The following is a 17,345-nucleotide window of genomic DNA, read 5'->3' on the forward strand; positions in this document are numbered from 1 at the left end:
AAACAACTAGATTTATTCTGGCATTCTTCATTAAGCAGACTATAATATTTCACCAAATGATAACTTCATTGCAGTGACACATTTCTGATTAAGTTTAGAGCAAATTTTTGTTTCATTACTTAAAAATCCTATTTTTAAACACTTAAACTTGCTAGAATCCACTGTTAAGTTATTCCACTGGTTCAGAGTTTAATTTGATCTCATTTTCAGTCAGAATTTGTCTAGACTTGTCTGAACTGTAGCAGCTTGCTGTGCCTCAAATGTAAATATTTGCAATAATGGCAACCGGAACAGAAGATGTGTACTGGCTAAGAAAATTTTCAATGTGTGAATTTGCTCTAGTGTAAAAGACTACCCCCAGCTTTTTAAGGCAATAAGACCAGCTTGTTCTTTATGTCAGTTTTATACAGTTTTGTCACCCATGAGACTGACTAGAATTCAGATTTTTCAAGATAACTCTGCACTTTATTGCTAAGCTTTAAAATAAGATGTGACATGAAGTCAAATAGCCCTGCTATCCCTAGGTGAGGTATATCCCAGGATGATTTCCAGACTCAGAGCAGCTTATGATCTACTGGTGAGAAGCATGGTCATGCTTTGCCAAAAGTACATACTTCGTTTTATATCTTGGACCCTCCAGTGAAGGTTGTTGTTATGAACAAAATTTCTTCCCCCGCCACTTTGCTGGGTCTGTTACTTTCCATTTGGGAGAACTGTGGAATTAGCTATTTTCCAGCTGGTAAAAGGGGACATATATCTCCTGTCTTCCACCTGCTAAGGCGTGTTGTGTTCCCTCTGACTTCTGCTCCCTTCTGTCCTCCTTACTGCTGAAGAAAGTCTCACATAAAACTTTGGAAGTGTGGACCCTTATGATTCATGCTTATCAGTCCCCAGAAACCTGGAGTGCTGTGGGACAGTGGCAGATCTACAGTTGTTTAAGCCACGGGCTCTGGAGGACATGATTTTATGTGTAAAGTCTTTTTTTTTTTTGGTTTGAGGAGTATCCACGTAGGACCTCTCTCTGCAGCGTGGTCATCCTTCAGATTTGGTGTGGCTTCATGAGTCGTGGTTAGCCCCACGTGTAACCCCTCTGTGAGCTGTTAGCTCTTGCTTAACAGAAGATTGGGGTTGTGGTAGACTATAGGATGTCATTCTGGAAAAAGGGCATTGTGAACTTAACTGGGACTTGTATTACTCTATTAGTTGTTTTAATGAAGCTTTCAAAGATCAAGATAATACTCCAGAAAGCTTGAGGTTTCTGCAGATTCTGGAAAGAGTGAATATCAAATAGTTTCTCGAAAAAAAAGAGTAGATTGTGGAGATGGCAAGCTTTCTGGTGGGAGAATATTTCCAGTGTTGCCTAACATGCCAGTGACACAGTGAAACTTTGGCAGAGATTTCTCTGTATGCAATGTTAAATATTATGCTGGAAAATGCTAACATGTGTTGTCAGTTAGTGATTACAGGAGAAATGCTGATGAAATAGTGTGCCAGAAAGGATGAAAAATAGAAAGTGATATCATCTTGTTTTCAGGGAGATTCAGTAGAACGCAGACTTGCAGGTTTCAAAGGCACATACATGCACAGATGTTCCCTGAAGCCGCCTTACAGCTATTTTTTTTTTTTTGTCCTCAGTGAAGAATATCCTACTGAAATGGAGAAGAGTTGGTAACACCTTTGAATTCATCTCACTCAATGATTTAAGCAGTGTGTATGTGAAGCTGGTCATCTGGGTTCTGTCTGTAGGCAATGAGCAATGACAGGCTCATCCTGAGAAGTCTTTACCCCATCTCAGACTGATGTTAAGGCAAGGTGATATTAATCCCCTCTGCTTTCCTGTTTTTTTCAGCTAATTTTCTGACTGTCCTGTGAGACTGGTTTTGCGCAACGGAAGTCTGCATCCCCCTAACTATTAGCATTTCAGAGCATGCTAGCTGTTTCTTAATTTCCATTCAATTAAAAGCTTTGGTTAGGGCATTTCCTTGATCTATGACCTGTCTTCTTCCTTCTTTTCCTTATTTTATTTGTCATAGTCCCTAGGGAGAATATATTAGTTTACATTACTTTTTTTACTTCATTTCTGCCTCTTTGTAAATTAATATGCTAGGCCGTGTGTTGCTCTAAAGAGTGTGTAGCACATGCTGAGTGTTGCACAACTGGGAGCAAAAATGGCCAAGATGGAGGACAGCATGGAAAAGCTGAAAGCTACCATAAGCTGCCAATTTCTATGTTTGTGTCCTGTTGCTAGAGAGAAGTTAATATATTTAATATATGATAGAAAAGCCTGTGAAAGGACAGAGAGTAGAGGATGCATGAGAAATGAAAAAGAAATGGGAATCCAAAATATTTACTGAGAGCCTGCTTCTCCCCCCTGAATAATTTTAATAGCCTAGATTAAATTTTTTTAATTTAGTAGAAGTGACTCCAGTGCCTTAACGTTTGCACAGGACAGGACAGAGAAAATCATGCAGCAAAAATGGCTTAATGTGAGTGGTAGCAGAGGCTGCACAGTGGAATGAAGGGACTCAGGTAGGTGTGCTCACAAGTGACCTCACCACCTTTTTCCTTTAAAAGTTCTAGCTCCTGGTTGTGCAGTCTTGCAACTTCCTCAAATAGATGATAATTTCTATGTGGCAGTAGATAAGAATATGAGAGACGGGTATTGTCAAATAAAATTAACTGAATTTGGTGCACTGCTTACTTGAGGTTAAACAAAAAATGAAGCTATCCTGAAGACTATAATGTTTTCTTTCTGTAATAGCATTAAATTAAACATTCTGTGTATGTCATATGTATTTTAGAAATACTCTGAGAGAGTTTGAAAGAGTCCAGTGTCATTTTTTATGTATTCCTACTTGTAAAAACAACATCATTCAGCTGAATGAATAATGGAGGGGGAAAAAACCAAAACACCATCATCACTTTTCAATAATCCATTACTGTCGTTTAATTAATCAGATGCATCAGTTGAGAAATGTTAACTGGCCATTTCTCTTCTGTTCTAATGTTGTCATGAGGATACTGAAATACAAGATAGGAGCAAAGCAATGGACAAAGCACATGCCAATATAAGGCTTAGACTTCAACATCATGGATTTTCTTTTATATTACATATTTATACAAAAGCTGATCTTAGGAATTTTATAGATGTCTTGGGAAAAAATGAACCAGTTCTATTTTCTGTATTCTTAGGCACTATAAATAGGTTGGACTAATTTATGAGTCATAGCAAATAAATGAAGACCTTTTTCATTGATCAAGCATAAAGAAGATGTACTAATAATAACTAAGCAAATAAATAGAAGTAGTTTTGGAGAGCATATGATGAAAAGTAAGAACAACCCTCAGATCTGGAGGTTCAGCAACTGGAGCCTTTTCTTACTTAATAGCATTGCCATCATGTTTTTTTTGTTTCTTTGTTTGTTTGTTTGTTTTTTCTTCCAACTCTAATTTAGATCTCCCTTTTACTCCATTCAGTTTATGGCTTACCTTGTCCTCACTGTCCTCATCCATTCATTCCTTGTGTCCATTTCTCACCTGCTCCTCTATTTCTCTTCTGTTCGCTTCCTCAGAAGAGCTACACTGCAATGTCAATGGATGCAACACAGTTGCATAGAAGTCATCCTTAATATCTTTTTTTTCCCCAAGGAGAATGAACTGACCTTTCATTTAAAGGTGCCTGCCCTAGTTGCTGGTCGACTACCATTCTGTAGTAGATGTATTTCTTTCCAAGTACTAATGATAATAGCAAGTGGCAACATTCAGCAGAAGGTCCTGGAGGTCAGGAGGCAATGAGCTGGGGAGGGAGGAACAGCCTGTGCTGCAGCTGGGCTTGGCGAGAGAAAAGCAGCGTCAGGAACAGAGCAGGAGTGGAGGGGAGCTCCTTTACGTGCAGTTGCATGGGAGATGTACGTTAGACCTGTCAATCGGCAGCTTGAGATACCAGCTCCAGTCAGCATCAGGGCTGGGGGGATCTCTGCTGGGCAGAGGATTTGCTTCCACACCTCATTTCCTACAGTCTGATATTTGTGTGCTAGGAAATTCAGTGAAGGTAGGTTTGGTTTAAAATACTCGAAGTTCACTAAATGGCTGCTGTAGCAACACTTGTTCTGTGAGTAATAGACGTGCCTTTTGACATCATTCAGTGACATTGCAGTTGTTCAATTCTCTTATTTCCTTTTGCATAAAGGAGGGGAGATTTCAGTGCCTCGGGGATGAATGTGAACATTTCTCTGTCTTATCCTTATTGATTTCCTGTTATAACTTGTAGCATAATAGTGATAATAGCTTGAGCGCAATGTTTTTCTCAGCAATAAACCATGTGATAAACTACTGGTCCTTTTGTCTCTTAATTTGCCCTGTTGGCAGCCACATTAAGGCTTTTTACATAGCACAGTGATAGTTTTATTACTTTATTCAATTAAAACAGCAGACAACCTGAATGAAGGATGGAAGTACAAATGTAGTTCACATCTGATCCCTAGAAAATCTGGTGTCTGGAACTGGATATTGATTCTTACACACACAGCGTCAGCTTTGGGTCTGCGCTTGGTCATTCCAGCTCTTGTGACTACAGAGGAAACCCAGACATTTAATTTAGACTGGGTAAGCAGCTTCAGAGGGATTATCCCAGCTAGTAAGCCCATTTCTCCTTGACTGCAGGGGCTGCATTTACATATACCCAATGTAATTTTGGACTGCCTTGATTACGTATTGCCACCAGTGTGTATAGAGCTCAGGACAGGTGGGTAAGCTTGCCCAAGGAGCTGTGTAAATGCTTTGGTAGTTAGTTCATCCTAAGCCTTATGCTGCTGCACCTGTACTGTTACAGCTATCCAGATTTAGGTAGTTTAAAGATAATGCAGCATTTTCCACGAGCTGCTGTTGCTGCAGACCATGGTATAGTCACGTTCGCATTCTTCAGTCTCTGAGGTGAGATCCATCTGGAAGATACTACATATGTAATATCTCATCTCGGGGAGTTTGTGACACCTGGCTTGTATCCATGTAAACTTAATATCATGACTTTGAAGCTAGTACTATGTAAAAGCTGAGTAGAATTGGCTATGTCATCAGCTATTCCATCTCACCCTCAAGGCTGTGTTGTTTTAATATGGTATTTTAATACAGGGATTTTTTTTTAAATGTCAGGTTGCTGTGCTAGAAGCTGTAACAGCTACCTCTTTGTACAAGTTCCTAAAGAAATAGGGTTTTTAATAAATTTTTATTTGGATTTGTTAAATGAGACTAATTGATGATATGTAGCATATTTCATGTTTAAGACATATATAACATTAGCTAATTAGTTGCCCTCAAACTGCTGCAAGTTGGTGACTGCAGAAAGAGAACAGAGGCCAGATGCCTTGGCCAGGGTCATAAAGGGAGTCAGTGCCTAATACAAAGTAGTTCCTGGCCTTCCTGCTGTAGACTCTTGCACGCAGAGAGGTTATTTTCAGATGTGCAAGGACTGCAGTAACACAAAGGTTGGACCAAATATAAAAATCAGAGGAAATCTAGAGACATTTGCTCTGCTACAGTCTTCCAACTTTCAGTAATCAATACTCTAGAGACTTGCTGAGCCATAGTTTGCATCCAAACCATCGTATTTTACAGCTTGTGATGAATCCGTCCTCTACAAATGCATAGTCCTTTTTTGGACTCATTTAAACCGTTAAGCCTCTTCCATATCCTGTGACAGCGAGCTCCATGAGGTAGTTACATGCTGTATGGAAAAGATTTGATTTTGCTGTCTGTAAACGTGCTGCTCATATTCCACAGTATCCGTTTCTTTCACTGTGATGAGAATTCCATCCTGTCTCTGTGCAGAGGGTATGAGGTGTCGGAGACTGGGGCTCGGGGTACCTGGCTGTGCTTGTGCACGTGGTGACCGCCCTTCTGCCTCTCGTGAGCCAAACAGCACATGACTGGAGTGACTGGCCTCTCTACTTGTGATTCCCTGGCTACAGGAAAGTAAAGGAATATCCTTTTCATTTTAACCTCAACTCAGCCATTTTTTGGCCTGCTTTCTTTTGGCAGAAAAAGCCGTCAGTGGCACTTTTGCTGACTTTCTGGAAAGAGACTGTATTGAGTGAAGTGTCTGACCTTCCCCACAGCCTCTGTGTTGCAAACATGCTGCACGCTTCTCAGCGCAGGAATTGAAAAGCATTTAATTCTTAAAACCATCAGACAGTTATTTCAGTTAGTTTTAATTAAACCCTCTAAACCTACTTACTCCTGCTAATGAAAAAAGAGAAAATTAAAGTCACATTTAAACAATCTTTAATACAACCAATTGTACTTTTTATGTTGGATAGCAATGGTACACAAGGTGAGGATTAATATTGAGATCTGAATGGTTTCTATGGTTTCTTTTTAAATACCAGATAATGGGGTGTGTGTCTGGTATTGTGTTTTAATGCTGGACAGGTTTCTTTCCCTTAGCCTCCACAAGACAAAGAAACGGGGAGAAGGCTGCGTTCTTTGTTAAACCCACTGTGACTTTGGTGTGTCCCACAGAGCTGGTGCAGGTCCTCGTGTGGTAGTGGGTCTCTCCAGCAGGAGAGGGACCTTGCAAGTGCAGCAGCACTGTCTCTGCAGGACAGTGTCTTCCCAGGTCTGCCAGCATTGCTCTGTATTGCTCAAGAGCACTAGAAGCAAATTTTCAAGCTCTTTCCTTGCTGTTCAGTTTCTAGGTGGAGTTTCATTTTCTCTGAGGATGACATTTTTCCTGATTCCTCCTGACTGTTCATTGGAGACATTCCCCCATGCCTTCCCACAGCGATTATACACAATAGCGTGTCCATGCAGCTCAGCTCGTGCTTTTCAGAATAGAAGATTTCCCTTTTCTCTCTTCCTTATAGAAATAGGAGGGGAGGTGGCAGGTGCTTCATCTCTTCACTGTGCCAGGCAGCTAGCCAGCCATTCATGGAGAATGTTTCACCTTTTGAAAGGATCTAACAGTGGAGGGAAAAATGTCATTGTGAGACCTTTTAACTGTTTTTGGACCACCACTGGGCTAACAGACGAGGATCTCAAATTCTATAGGCTTAAAATGCCTGCTGAAAACTCATGTAACTTCTAATAGGAAATAAAAAAAAAAAAAAAAGTCGTATCTGGAAAATGCTTTACACTAAAAAGCTGCTTGCCTGTTGTATTTTATATGGATAGGTCAAAATGCTAATAGAAAGTTTAGCACTGTCTAATAAATCCTGTGGCTTTTTAGAGTAATTCCTCTTGAACTCCTAACATTTCTATAAATCCTAGATATGGAATACCTGTTCTGTAGAACTGCTGTGTTACAGCCTGGCTTGCTTTGTAGTGTTTTAATTATGCTGCACTGATTATCTATGGTGCTATCTCATGGCATCTCCCCCAGTGACTTTTTCCCTACCCCAAAGACTAAATTCTGCCTTAAGTTGACTATTCTTAATGAGATAATTGATGATCTTGCCGTGGGATAGAGCTTGGCCCCGGGGGATATGCTTTGTCAAGCTCCCAGCCAGGAGGAGCAGCTTGGGTGTTGGTGAGGGATGGCTCCACACCCACCAGAAACAGCAGCAAAGGCCCAGGAATGTTGTTTGTGTCTGTAAAACTCTTTTTGTGCTCAAGACACACAGGGCCACCCGGGAAGAAGCAAACAGGATAAACAAACCAGCTAACTTCTGCTTCACCTTGGGAAGCCAAGATGATTCAGTGGCTTCTGTTTCCTCACTGAAGACCTGGGAATTAATTAAGGTTCCTTCAGTTCAGACCTCCTGCGACACGTGGCTAGCGCTGCAGCCGTCGTGATGCTTGAGCTCAGGAGAGCCACAAGCAGTTCCGTATCAGGTACTCCGCACTGCTGGGTACCAGTCCCCTGTGGAGGCAGCGTGGGGAGGCTGGGAGGGGTTGGGACTGCCCAAGGTGCCCAGTTTGGGGGTTTTGACCGTCTCTCTGAGCAGGAAGCCAGGGGGTACAATGAACCACTTGTCCTCCTTCTGACTGCCGAAACTGAGGTGGGCACCCAAGTGCACGGGGAGCAGTGGGGCACCTGGGGACCGCTCGTCTCCTCTCCAGCATCTTGGGAGTAGCAAAGTCTCGCTGTAGTCGTATGCTGTGGAGTAAAACCTCTTGTTTCACTTATTTGGCATGAAGCATTGAAGTACAGAACGTTGTTTATACAGGTAAGGTCCTGAATATCTTCCATTTTATGCTAGTGGAAATAAAGCATGCCAGTCCTGTTTGAGCATTTGTGTCCCACCACTGACAGCAGTAACTCTTGCTGCTGTTTCTTTCCTTGTAGTATGGAAAGGGGTCGGAATTTTCTAGTGCCACACAACACAATTCAGGCAGACTTTCTGTCTGTCACAGCGGTAGTCTTTTTCTTGTGCCTGAACAATGACATGATGAAACTTAATTTATATATTGAAGTTCTTATGAAGTGGCATCTTTGAAGAAAACTGTTTAGAGTACCTCCAGACATTGAATCACTGCAGATAGCCGCCAGGGACTCTGGTGAGGTAGTCTGCCAGCCCTTCATTTCCAGCACAATGTTCAGAGAAAGCTGGTGCAGTGAGTGAAATGCAGCTCTGTTTGAGGAAATGCGCCCAGGAGGCTGTTAGCTACATCACAGCATTCAAAGCTTCCCCAGTGATGGTACTTTATCTCTCTTGTGCAGTAATACAGCAGAGCTAAAAAATGCCTGCATAACTGAGTGTCAGGTGAATCTTTTTTTTTTTTTCTTTTTTTCTTCTGGATACAAATTAAGCAGCATAAATTTGCCTTCTCAGACTAATAAAGGATATTTTAAATTTATAGCTTGAAGAATTTTAACAGAAAGCAAATACTGCAGTAACCTGATCTCTAAAAGAGGAATTCTTCACACTGACTTTCCTCATTTTCTTCTTTTTTACCTAGGCAGGGTTGTTTTTTCGTAGTCGTAGTGGTCAGATTTGAATCTGCTTGTAAGAGAGCATGAAGCAGTCTTGAACACCTCCTCCTGCCTCCTTTACCTGTTGATTTTCATACTAACTTGTCAGTCAAATTCATTTAAGTGTATGGCATTTTCTGCAGTCAGATGTGCCCCCAAGCCTCAACTCGATCACTTTTCTTGCACGCCTGCAAGGAAGGTAGGGAAACATTGCTCCCCTCACTTCAAAAAGAAAAATCAAGATAAAAAGTCTCCTGGCCAATCTGCACATCTTAGAAATCCTATGGCTTTGCTAGAGTTCAGGTTGGTGGCGAAGCAGGGCTTTGATGTCCGAAGTACTAGTGTATTGAGCATGAGGTCTACACAGCTGACTCATGGCTTGCACTTTGCAACAGCTAAACCCGCTCCTCGTGTATTTGCAGTGCAGAGCTATGGCCTCTGTCCCTTGCCAGGACTCTGTTGGTCGAACGCAGTTTGATCTGCGGTCTCTGCACCTAGCTCTCCCTGCTCGAACACTAAGGAAAGAGGCTGTAGGGTTGTGCTGCAGTTACCCTCTCTTCGTACAAGGCACTATCCCCAGCAGCAGTTTTGCTCCGTGAGCAAAGCCCTCTGCTTCTACAAGCTGTCAAGTGGCATCCTGCAGTAAGCATCTCTTTTGCGACTCAGAAACATCAGGTTCACTCAGAATCTTGATCTATATGTCTTAATAAAACAAACAAGTAAAAAAGAATAATGCAGCTCTCCCTGGATAGTAATTATAATTTTTTCTCACTTGTTCAAGTCCCAACTTGTGTAAGGATAAAACATCAGATTTACTGAAAAATGTTCAAAAGCAGCATTCTTACAATGTTGTTAAAGAGTCAGAACTACGTTATATATGTGGAATGTATTTTGCCTTTCAATATTTTTTTCTGCAAGTTTTATGATTTAAAACAAAGCGATTAATTAAACAAAAGAACTTTGTAGTTAATGACTTGATCTGTTTATTTCTGATAACTGCCTTCAAGATTTTAGAGCTGCAGTGCTCATCCTCTCACCTTGTGCTTTTATTCACAAGGTGAAATTAGAAAGCATGCTGTCTCTGAAGCGTTTTGGTTTGGGTTTTTTTTTTCCTCAACTCTTAGTTGGTTTCAGCTTGGAATGAATTATTCAGTGAACCAAAAATATTTAAATAAACTGTCAAGAAAGATGCATTATCTGTATTTGCAGAAGAGACTAGTGCTGTCAGAATCTGTTCTAACACTTCTTATTCTAGGTGCTTAACCATTGTCTTCCATTTAACTTGTTACTAATAAACCACTTTAGATATTTGACTTGTTTGAAAACTTTGACAACAAGCACGTACTGTTTTAATTATTCAGTGTAAGTAAAACAGTATTAAAAGTTTTAATAGATATAATTGTTTTCAATTTGACTTTAAATAGGTTTATTAGAGACAGATGCATTCAAATGCAACAGCATGATTTAAACAAATAGTGATTAGGTTCTATTTGGTCTTTTTCTTAATTGATCCTTACTCACCTTTAGTCAGCCAAGAGGCATTCTGGAGAGCCAAGGTCCATCAGTTTCTAGTTCTTAGGCCACAGACAGCTGAAGCTTGTGCAGAGGCATGAGATCCCTAAGCACCCATTCAGTTGCCAGTGATCTTTTTTTATCAGTTAGTCTTTTTTTTTTAGCTCTGGTCTTCACTGGAGACTTTCCTAGGATGAGATTAGGAGGGCAATAGATAGAAATAGTGTGTTCTTGGCTGTCTGCCCCATGCGTGTCCACGTTATCATCTCCTGCATTGCAATATCCACAAGTAACTTCAGCCAACCTTTACAAGGCTTTAAAATTGTTCTGTTTCAGGGATTCCGTAGCAACTCCAGCTCAATTTTTCTTACGGCACATGAAAGCTGCTCCTCTGAAACTGTATGTCTTCTACAAAGCAGTCTGCAGGGTAGTGCTTGTTCAAGGTAGCTTTTTTAGCCTTTCTTCTTCATTCATGAGCATGGAAAAGAGTTTCTCTGTCTTGTGGTCTACAGTCTGAATGTCCCCATTTCTTCTGCCATTTCTTCCTCTTTTGTTTTGTACTGTGTGGCATTCTTTCTTCTGTAATATGTTGCTGGACTGATGTTCATAAGGAATGGCTATGTTGTCAGAGCCTCTGCAAAACAGCTGAGCTGGGAAAACAATAGCTGAATAAATTTGATGGATTGAGCAAACATTTAATGAGGATCAAGGGAGCAGAGGAGTGAGGCTATAAGGAGCTCCTAAAGTACTGCATTTCCCCTCTGGCTCTCATCTCCAATGCTTTGCTTGGTACAAGAGAGCTGAAGCTGGCTGCCTTCTCGCATTTGAACGCAGCAAGTTACAGCAGCTGATTCTCATCCCTGACACAGTCTGCATATGCTCTCCTGGCAGCATAGAAGTGCCACAAACACGCTGCAGTGGGGCAAGGAGAGCAACCCACTGACACAGGAATGACACGGTACAGGGATTCACTAGCTTTGTCACATCCCAACCACAGACCCCACCATGAAATTCAGAGTGCGAGCTCACATCCACCGCTACAGGAATTGCTGACCTCAGCTAAAGCCAGGGATTGCTCTGAACTGATGCAGACCATTTTTATTTTACCTTTGTTTTGCCAGCTGTTTTGCTCCTTGCAAGTGTCTTGAACTTGAGTAGGAAAGAAGGTACGTGAAAAGTGGCACACTCCGGTGGGAATTTATGTCATCCAACTTTGTTCATTTAAAAGTAAACACATCCCATTCAAAGATGCACAGAGGGTGAACTCCTTTCCAGGGCAGCCTGTCTTTGCTGGCTACAGAAAAAGCCTTAAGGTGACAGAGATACCTCTGCTTTACATCGCTATGCTTGGATGAACCCCACCTTGGGTAACATAACATGTATTTATTTTCTACTTCTTTGGAGGAGAGAGGAGAGAAAATGCCCTGCGTGGGTTCGAGCTGGTACCTATCTTGGACTCAAAGTGGGAAGAGAGGGCCGAAATGGTCCATTCCCCTCAGTGAGTTTTGGGTCAGGGTAGTTGCATGATGCAAATAAGACAGTTCAACCTTTTTGACCAGAAGGCATCAGCAACCAAGTAAGTGTCAGCTTTGCCTTCTTTTTCTGGATTTTGTTACTTAGAAATCCTGGATCTTTCCAAGAGCCTGCATTCCTCTCTATTGCTATGTTGATTTCATTGTGGCTTTTACTTGTTGAGAAACGTTATTGATGATCTTTCTGTTTCCAAACCTATGAGCAAACAGTGGCCAAAATATCTGTGTCAAATCTTGTTTAGCCACAGAACTGCCAGCTTTCTCATCCTACTTGTTCTGGAAGCTCCAACCTTTCTACCTCTGTCATACGTCCCAGCCGTCACGCCTGCTGCTGAGGTCTCTGCTGGGGGCTGTGCCAGACCTGAGCCTTGCCGGGGGCTGGCAGTTTCTCCTCTGACACATGGAGCCAATCTCTGCCTCCCGACTCGAGCCCAGTGAGACTGAGAATGAGGAGAGCTCAGCTTAAGGGCAGGAGGTGAATTTCCTTTGGCCTGAAGGAGGTTTTGGGGGATTTTTTTACAAGCAGCATACCACTTGCACATTTCGGTCCCTGGATGATACTGGAGAGTTGCAGCGAGTGAAACTACAGAAGTGGCCAGAGTTATGAGAAGCCTGTTGAAAGCAAAACAGTATCAGGTTGTGGTATTTTGCCAAAATGCGTTGGGCACAGATTTTATAAAGCCGCCTTGTCTGCTAAGCCAATATAAAAGATGAAAGTGGGGGTGACCACAAGGTCAGGCACCAGGCTGGAGGTTCGCTCCAGTTGAGAGGCAGCAATTATAGCATGTCCGTAGGCAGAAAGGACTGCCAGACCATTCAAAAGCTTTATGAACAACCGTGGCTTGTTCTCAGAAGAGTGTGTGTTACAACTCTTGTTTATTTTTCGTTACGTTCATGAAGCGAGAGATTCTTCACATCTCGGTGAGTCGTTGGAGCAAATAGAGTGTATTTGGTTTTTCTTCTTGCTTAAATATATAGAGCTAAATATGTATATGTTCAGATATAAGAAAGTTGGCGCTGATGGAAGGCACTTTCCAGTCCTCTAATAACCTGATCATAGGGCTCTCACAGCCTGAGATGGCTGGAATAGCTCTGCTAGTCTTATAGGCACCTTCTTTTGCATTTGGGGTCAAGTAAGTGACCTTTATTCATATAAACAGCTCCTACTGTAAGGGAGTGGCTTCACTGTCATCATGTGAATTAAGGTTGTTTGGAGGAAACTACAGAGGAAACTGCAGGATTGTATTGGTGCCATTGACAGCCTTTACCTACAGTACAAAAATACTGGTGTTGGTAGCAGAGTGGATCAGGTGGGTCACAGTCTGTTGTTCTGACATCTTTCACATTAGCAGCTGGGAGAAGAAAGAGATTGCAGAGAGGAAACACAGTAAAGCGATTTTGGATGAGCAGGGAAGGATGAAACTCACTTGAGGTGTAAGGGTCACTTTTGAGGACCATGCAAACCCTCTTTATTGAGTGTCTGTTGTATCCCACCTCCCTCCATGGCTTCTCTTAAGTAGTTATGGAGTTGTTGCTTAACGACCTGTATTTCTAAGAAGTCAGAGCTGTAATGCTGCCATAGGGAAGCATGCTCCTCATGGAAGTGTGGCCCAGTGACCATCCCGGGACTCCCACCGGCCAGCCCTAGGTGGCTTCTCTGCTTCAGGGTTCCTTTGTGACGTGCCAGATCTCTCTCCTGGTCAGACTGGGATCCCTCTGGCTCTGGAGATTTTAAAATTAAGCATCTAACCCAGGGAAAGCTGCTGTAATCTTTCCTCACAGCCGATGGAAAGAGCTACCCACCTCTGTAAGGTGGTTCATCGAGTCCTAGAGGCCGTATCTCCGGTAGGTAGGTGGTGTGAACTATCCACTGGGTATTTCTGGTGCTCTGGTGACCGCAAGGGAAGCTTCAGCTTGATTTCATAGGGCTAAAGTTGAGCCTCGATTTTCTGTGAAATGGCAAGAATAAAGCTGAGTTCTGGCAAGGGCATGAGAGCGTGGCTGTGTGGGTGGTGTAGAACAATGGTTTAGATACTTCCTTGCATGGAGAGAAAACAAAGCACAGTCATGTTTAAGAGCTGCTGGTTCCAGGGGTAGATAAACAGGTTTCCTTTGCATTTCATCAAGTGCTAAGTGAACTAATGTTAAATATATTCAGTTTTCTTTCCTTTTTTGAACCCATAAGATTTTCATTGTTTAAGGAATTAAATGCTTAAATGGTTTAATTTGTAATTTAGTCTGCTAATAGGGTTAGGGAGAGATGTTATCATTAAGTTTTGTTTGCTTCAAGATTTTTTTTTTGTCCTATTTTTACATAGGAAATATTCATAAGTGCCTTACTATTTTTGTAGTAAAAGTTAATGTTACTTTAATGGTTAGCTGTGCTCAAGAAGAAATTGCACCTACTGTGCAAAATTGTTATTCTGAAGCAAAAGCCCAGGGTACTTAGTACCTAATCTGTGGAATTTACACATTTAGCAGGAAGTTTGTTTACATGATATTTTATAAAAAGAAGTATTCTGCACTTATTAGAAAAAAAAACCCAACTTGTTTTTATCATGAGGAAAAGAAGAGTTAAAGTTTGTAAATATACATTGATCTTCTTTTGAAGGCAAAGCTGTATTAGGCATAGGGTAGTAAGAATTGACTCTTTTATTGGAGTCTGAAATTCTATAGCTGCCTGTAAAAACGTGTGCTAGAACTGTCTCACTGCCCCGAGCGGGGACATCCCCCTGCCCCATGATGGATGAACCTCCTCTTTGCCTGCCCCATCCTATCCCTCCGCCCCATAAACACAGTGCATCAATGCAGTGGATTTTCAAAAGCATTGTGATTTTACAAAAATTCTAAATGTTTGAAATATTTGAAATATCTGCATTGTATTATAGTGGCAGTAACTTGCGTGTTATAACTGAGACTCTGCCAATGTCTCCTCTGCAAGAGTGTTCTGTTTTACATTCCCAAGCACATGCCACACTTCAACTACAATACATTTTTCTTTTATCCTTAACATACAACCATGCTATTCAAATATGTAGATTTTTTTTAAAATAAGCTAGCTTTTGCCATAGCTTTTGCCACTTCAGACAAAGTGCCCATCTCAGTCAGCATTTAGGCTGTAGACTGTAACTAAGGTGAGACCTTTTTTTTCTCTCGTAGTGTAGATTCAGTCATTATAAGGCAAAAGATGCCAGACATAGACTGGAAATCAAAATATGGTTCCATATTAATTTCCTGTGAGTTCTTTCTCCTTCCTCAATAAAAACTTCAAGAGGCTTGAATTCCTGATATGAGTTCCTCTTTCTCATCTTAAACTGATAATTATGGGGGAATCAAGCCAGCACTAGTTCTGTAATAATAGTTCACTGTTAAGTCCTATGCAGATGGCAAAGAAAGCCCAGAGGAAGTTTGAAGGTGGTAAATATTAGGTCTGAATAAGAAGAGTGGAAGAAGAGTCTAATGACTGCTTGGAAAAAAACATTTTAAACCCCTGCTTCCCCGACAACTTCCATTGCAATCCTTATTGACCAATTCTCCATACAATGAGAGGTATTTTGGGGACTATTGAAGGATTGTCTTCTCTCATTAGGATAAACCAATGCAATCTGATGTGGTAACATCCCTCTTGTAGCACAGACCTGAATCTTCTGTTGCAATAATACTTCCTTGCCTTACAGAGTTTTGTGAGTATACATGTGTTAAAGATTTTACAATACTGTGGTAGTGCTGGGCACAGGAGTACCATGGATACGTTCTTACAAAAATGTATTGGGACTGAAATTTCAGGTCAGGATGTTCTTGTTCAGTTGTTGCTCTTATATGGAATATGTTCCTGCACAGACAGCATTATAAAATGCATTAAATATGTAATTTGATATTCAGCTTTTTGGGGGATTTGGAGATGGTGGGATTTTGTCCTTTGAAGAAGTTGAGTCCATCTGGGTTGTACAGCAAGTAGCTTGGAGGCAGTCATATCCCTGGGTTAGGATTCTCCTATTTTTTCTCATTCTTAATTCACTAAAAGGGATTTTGTATAGGTCAATTTACTCCGAAAGTGGTGGGTTTTTTTCTGCATATCCATAGTCAGTTTTTAAAAGGCCACTCCTAGGCATCCACTAACATGTTTTCTTTCTTCTGGAGCAGGGTGATTTTTGTCTTCTCTGCTGAGAATATGGGGCACTGCTGGTACAAAGGCAGGGTGAACCAAAATTCTCAGACCATGCTCCTATCCCTCACCCAGTCATTTAGAAAACCTCATCAGGGATAAGTTTCTTGGGATTGAATTAATAGCAAATGTCATCCGGTTTCACTTGTAGGAAGCTTCAGATGAAGCAAGTATTTTCTGGCCTGTTCCTACTTTTTCCTGCCAAAATATCTGCTGAATCCACCAAAATTAGGCTCTTTACCAGGCCTCCATGGTTTGTTTGATGTCAGATCTTCTAAACAGAGAGTTAAGATTTATTTTCCTGTAGTTTTATACAATGACCCAACCACAGCAATCCTTTAAAAACAAATACTGTGTTTGGTCTCAAGAGTAAATGTACGGTTTAGGTTGAGATAATCTCAGTGTCTGACCTATGGTGTATTGTTGCTGTGTAACAGAGTGCATTGCAACAGGTCCAGACTGGTTTTATGCTATCAAAGGAACTTGACTGATACATTTATCTGCAAGGTTTTGGTGTGAACTAAGGAAATCATAGTAGGAGGCCATGAAGTTCAGAAGCTCTAAGTTAGGTTTCTGTTTGAAGCTTGAGAGCAGATGAAGTTCAAGCAAGCAAAAGCATTCCTGTGTTTTAGTTTGTCTTGTCATTGATCCTGGTTTAGTTGGTAATTGCTTTTAATGCACTGAAGGTTCCCTCATTTTTTTCTTCAGTCTCATATAATGTTCAATATTACGGTGTTCATCACACAAAATTTCACTGATATTCTTGTGGGGCATCATAGCTGAGCATCGTATTGAACTAGTATATCATTTCCTCATTGATGATATTTTTTAGAAGGTGAAGCTGTTGTGTGAGAGAAGATAATTCAGTTTTCTCTGCTCACAATCACAAAACATTTAGCAATTTTAAAAATGTCTTGAAACCAATAGATATTATGGCTTTTATTTCAGAAGAAGCTTTTGCAATGTTAAAGGGACAATGCCAGCTTAAAGTTGCTGTTTCAGTAAGTTCATTCATCTTTTACTGCTGGTAGCAATATACATTTTAATCCTGTAAGAATGTGGTTTGTAAGTTGGGTACATTCTGCAAATGTACTGAGACTGAAAGGGTCAAAGAAAAGGATCAATCCCCAGTCACAGGTCCAGTCTCTGGTTTCCGCACAGGAGAATAATGTAGCTGTGCTCATGTTCCTGATACAATAGACAGCAGGTTAATAGGGTGCAAAATTCC

The 17,345-nt window shown here is 41.1% G+C and overlaps 1 protein-coding gene across 1 annotated transcript in view; it reads left to right on the plus strand.

The window, feature by feature from the left end:
* The window catches only part of PDGFD (platelet derived growth factor D), a 144,259-nt gene that overhangs the window by 24,430 nt on the left and 102,484 nt on the right, over positions 1-17,345 (plus strand). The gene's annotated exons all lie outside the window — the stretch shown is intronic.

Source organism: Haliaeetus leucocephalus, unplaced genomic scaffold (genome assembly GCF_000737465.1).
Source record: "Haliaeetus leucocephalus isolate CR32 unplaced genomic scaffold, Haliaeetus_leucocephalus-4.0 Scaffold155, whole genome shotgun sequence".
Taxonomy (NCBI): domain Eukaryota; kingdom Metazoa; phylum Chordata; class Aves; order Accipitriformes; family Accipitridae; genus Haliaeetus; species Haliaeetus leucocephalus.